Raw genomic sequence first — 5,426 nt, 5'->3', positions numbered from 1 at the left:
TGTGTGAGGATTTCTCGAGAAGATACAACAACACATTTTATTAATTAGACTACTGATGTCATTTGGGAAGTCACAAGAAATCTGATATAAAAATAAACAAACCTCATATAAAATCTGATGTCAGCAGTCTTTTTGCAAAAAAGAGGTAATTTAAACAGTGTCATTAAATAATTAATACAATTTAAAACAAATACCGTTTTGATGACAGGGACTTCGAATTGAGTGTTATGGGGGGCAGTGAGCATTTACTTTGTGATGTAAATTAGCTGTTTTAACCTCTTAAGACCCGAGAAAATATTTTTAGTAAAAAAAATAGTTTTTTTCATGTCTTTACGTTGTTTAGAGCATTAAAAAAATGTAAAAAATAAAATAAAATTAAAAAATGATATTTAATTAATACGTTATGCTATGTCCTCGGTAGAGGACATCAGGACTCAATTAAAAAAATAAAACATAAAAAGACATGAATGAACATGCATAGGCAGAAACAATAGATTTTTTTAAATCACTAATACATTTTTAGTTTTCAGGATTTTTTTTTTTTTTACCAAACTTTGTATAAAGATGATTCTCAACTATGTTTTAACAGAATGATTTGATATACCATTTTTCTTTCTGCAAAATGGCCATAAACGGGTTTTCTCATTATATACAATGTATCTATAAACTAAATCTAATTTGCATATTAATCTGTTTTTGGGGCAACATGTAATGAAAAAAGAAGTGTAATAATGAGGTCACAGGGTCTCAGGAGGTTAAAAAGTTTCATACAGAGGCTTCATTTACTGCGAAATTATTGTTTAATTGCTTTGTCGATTCATCAAAAAACCATTGGAGGGAGACACATACTAATTCACCAGTCAACAAAAGGTTATCCTGACGCCAGAATGAGCACACCTTATAGTTAAGGTGTGTCAACGCCTTGGGAGTCTGTTGTTGAGAGATGTGAATAACTTAATATTTTAATGTTTACATATTGATTTAATTCCTTAATTATACATATTTTCTTTTCTTTTCTTTCTTTCTTTCTTTCTTTCTTTCTTTCTTAAATAAAACTGGGCCAACTGTCTTAATAGGAAGTAAATCATATGATTACATCATCAGATGCACGCATGTCATCTAATCCTCAATTTAAATAAATAAATAAATAAATAATAGCCTATAGATTATTTAAATATTCTTAACCATACAGAATGGCGTTTCAAGGCTATTTTTACTGGCGTGTCCCAGTAAAAAAAACTCGCTTAATTAACATTCCTTTTGCACATCTACCCGTACCTGAATTTTAGTCCCTTTATTTCTATATCCCGACAAGTCTGATAGCTGAAGCACTTCTATTAGTTATTTTAAAATATAGTAGCCTACTATTTCCATCATTCCAGTGCCTCCATCCATTCCCAGTGTGTGCCCATAGAGGAAATGTCGAGCTCAAAATGGTGTTTCATTAATGTAACATGCCCCCGTTAGTGACGGAATATGTTGTATGATCGACATGGCGTAGACGGAGAACAGTTTAACGGCATAGAGCAGGTGGGGTTTTTGTTCTCGTCGTGTAACGGGACACAGGACACGGGGGTGAGCCGCATATCGCGTGCGTCAGAGAGGACGTGGTAGGACAGCTGGAGCACGCGCGCCGCCCGCACCAAGAGCAATAACAGCAGTTTTCAGCGACATCGCTCGATTTACGCCATGCAAATAACACGAGAAAATGAAACGGGACTGGTGCGGCAGAGAATGTAAGACATTTGTCGTGTAGCCTATCTCCTAATGCTTCCTATAATTTATGACTAACAAGATTTGGACGTTGCTACACAGTCGCCAGGTAAGAATAAATCGCTTTTCACTAGCGGTACATGCATACTTGTTTTAAGCGTTCAGACAAATGCGGCTTTCATGTATCGATACGCTCGTGTCTTTGACGCGCGTCCTTCGTGTGACGGACCGCAATAGCATCTTTCGGCGCACAGCGACGTAATGACTTTGAGGATCCTTTGCATTTTGTTATCCATCGCCTGTGTGTGTGAACGATGCTCTTTTGACGACAAACAAGCGATTAACGACTTCACGCGTAAAAAAAAATCGCTCTTCTTCCGTAAAAAATGACGTTCGGTGCAGTGCGTATCCATCTGAATTACGCGCGGATGATGTATTTGTCTCAGCGTGAATGTGAACGAGACTTGTGATTGAGTTAAAAAAATAAATAAATTAAATAGCATATTCTGTTATCCACGGCCTCCCATTGCTTGTTCATTCAGGTTGCATGGCCTATATGTGCTTTATTACCCAACTGGCTGAGACAAAATAACAGGATGCCTGTTTTGAATGTCGCCTAATTACAGCTTTACGTGCAATATTAACGCCAGATGAAACAGCAAACCCCGTTGATTAAGAGATGCGGACCTTCTCGGATCTGCATTCCATCAGAGCTCTGACGGGCTCAGGATCGAGTTTATAGAGTAAGAATCGAGTTGATGGGCTGTGGTATTTTTAGACATCACATGCGATAGACGTTTGCATGTCTCCTGTAGCCTTTTAGGCCATCTCGGTTACACTTTTCTTCAGCTCAAGATTTGAGCTGTTTTGAAATATTTCTTTGTGAAAAATCCAAATAATCCGTGTTGATTAATACGTTGCCCTATGAATAGCCCACAAAAGAAAATCTGAACTGATCTGAGGTTACATATTTTTATTAAGTAATCATTCATCACTGTATTGAATAGTTTCTTTCACCGCAGTGTATGCATAGGCTGCAGTGACGTAAATTAAACCCACTTGCCAGTTGGTTACTAGGGTAACTATGACATGCAACATTAGAAATATATATATATATATATATATATATATTTGTTGGCTCAGTCTTCTTGATTTCATCAGTATCTCTGATGACATTCCCTCACTCTTGTTTTTGCTCATTCTCTCCATCATCCTATACATGCCCCCGAGGGCTGTTTCCACAGTAACCAGAGAATTCCCAGAGTTCCAAAAGCGATGCACAACTGAGATGTTCCCAAGTAGCTCAGGGATGATCTCTAAATACATCTTAGGTGTTCAGAGGCCTGATGTATCTACTGACATCATGCAAACTGGTACAAACCAGCAGAAAACAAATGCGATACCATCTACAGTGGAGCCTCAGTGCTTACAGCACACTCATGGCCAACCAGACAAAACAGGCCTTGGAATATTACAGTTTTTCTCAGACGCTTTGGTGCTTTTCTCAGATCAGAAATGAAATTCTCAAAACTACTTGTTCAACCTCCACATCATCTAGTCAATTGTGCACATCATAAAAGGAGTTTCTCATTCTTTTGAACAAGTTGCGATTGCTTTGGTACATTCATGCAGTTGATTATGTACATTTGTCTGCGGTTTCCTACATTTTCAGTTGCTAAAGTCATGTTGCTCAAAATGTATTAAATAGTTCTCTGTGCAATAGTCTTACCCCCCAAAACATCTAGGCATTAGTTCATCGTATAAGTCATTAAATGCAAAATGGTTGATCTAGTTGTTATAAACTGTCAAGCATATTTTCTACACATTTCTATTAGACAATTTGTAAATTTAACATGAATTGTGCAGGTGAATCTTGACTTTCACTAATGAAGAGAATGTAGATCAGCTAATGATAAACCGATTCTCTGAAATAGCTCAAAGGTGCATCTCATGAACCTTCAACTGGAAAGCATATATAGACAGAGGACAACACAAGAGTTACAAATTCTGACAATGGATATTTTCTCCTCGATGGCCCGGTAAATCAACAGTAGCTCTGTGGCCGATGACATTTCAACCACGCCTTCTGCTTTTGGTCAGGTTGAAGCCAGCCTCATCCACATGTATGAAGTTGTGAGATGGTTCACTTGACTCCAATTCCAAGTTGCATTGCAAGGGAAGATATTCGTTGTAATGTAGATGAGAATCTGTGGGCCGACAGACTGGCACGTCAGGAGGTGCAGTGCAATTCCTCATACAGTGCTGCATGCAAAAGCAAAGTTCTGCCTAAAGAGTGTTTCCTGTGTTTGCCTTTCTAATTTTGTATTTTCACCTTTGTGCCCATATTTCTTTTCTATATCACAATCACGTTTTAATGTTTTTTTTTGTTTGTTTTTTTGTCAGAACAGTAGTAAAGTGTAACTGTGCATCCAATCCAGTCTCTTTCAATCAATATCCCACATACAGTAATGTGTAAATTTGTACTTTTGAAATGGATATATGGCATACATAAGAAGTGCAGCCTTCTGCATTTCAATACAGTAACTGTCATCCAAACTGTTGCCATAGTTTACATCAGGTAATACTAACAGAGTGCACTGTTATGTTGACAATATGAGAAATGCACATACTTCTTTGCAAATATTGAGGATGATTCGAGAAATGCACCAAAGCGACTGAGAAAAACTGTAACTGTTGTAAAATCACTGTAATTCATAGTTTCGAGTAGCTTAACAGCCAGCAGGAACACCAATATTCAATAAATAGTTATATTTATTGATGTTACAGTTTTTCTCAGTCGCTTTGGTGCTAGGGTACATGGGATGGTTGCTAGGGTGTTGCTATGCGGTTGCTAGGGTACCCAGAGCAGTTGCTAAGGTGTTGCTATGTGGTTGCTAGGGTACATGGGGTGGTTGCTTGGGTGTTGCTATGTGGTCGCTAAGGTACCTGGGGTGGTTGCTAGGGTGTTGCTATGCGGTTGCTAGGGTACCCAGGGCGGGTGCTACGGTGTTGCTATGCAGTTTCTAGGGTACTCGGGGCGGTTGCTAGGTTGGTTTGGATGGTTGCTAGAGTGCTAGATAGATAGTCAGATAGATATATAGATATCTAGATAGATAGATAGATAAGAAATATTAGATATATAAGTTTGAATTAGTTCAAATGGCTTAGAAATATAGTGCATAGAAGGAAAGCTTGATTGAGTCTCAAGGGATTCTGGAAGTTTAAGTTTGAATTTTGACAGTTGGAGTTTGAATAGTCTTGGCTCATTTGAACATTCCGTCAATGTAAGTCTATGGGATTTTTCCCAGTTTTACTCGTCATTTTTAGCAAAACCGTAAGTCCGATCAGTTAGAAAAGATATAGCACACTCGGTCCGATCAGTCTGAAGATCTGGTCTGAGTTTGGAGTTTGTAGAGTTAAAGCTCTAGTAGGGGTGGGCGCTATACCGGTATGAAAGTGACTACCGGTATTATGTTGTTCCATGATATGAATTTTGCTATAGACGGTTTCATCGAACGCACGCGCGTTACCATGGTCACGCGTCTGGCCCTAAGTTAACTTCCGGTCTGTATTTGTTTATCGGTCAGACTCACTGTATATAATAATTATAATTATATTATATTATTATAATTATATAATATTATATAGTCATTATATATGGATCAGTGGTCTCTCTAGTAATATGGCGCCGACTAAAAACGCAGTTAAAGTTA

General features: G+C 37.9%; 1 protein-coding gene across 1 annotated transcript in view; it reads left to right on the top strand.

The window, feature by feature from the left end:
* Nucleotides 1-1,545: 1,545 nt before the first annotated feature.
* Nucleotides 1,546-5,426, top strand: part of diras1a (DIRAS family, GTP-binding RAS-like 1a) — a 22,134-nt gene continuing 18,253 nt past the window's right edge. The window contains exon 1 of the mRNA XM_016461112.1: nt 1,546-1,822. The gene's annotated coding sequence lies outside the window, so the exon portion shown is untranslated. The remainder of the gene's footprint in view (nt 1,823-5,426) is intronic.

Source organism: Sinocyclocheilus anshuiensis, unplaced genomic scaffold, assembly GCF_001515605.1.
Source record: "Sinocyclocheilus anshuiensis isolate Anshui unplaced genomic scaffold, SAMN03320099.WGS_v1.1 scaffold192, whole genome shotgun sequence".
In the NCBI taxonomy this organism is placed as follows: Eukaryota; Metazoa; Chordata; class Actinopteri; order Cypriniformes; family Cyprinidae; genus Sinocyclocheilus; species Sinocyclocheilus anshuiensis.
This window is presented reverse-complemented; position numbering and strand designations above follow the sequence as displayed.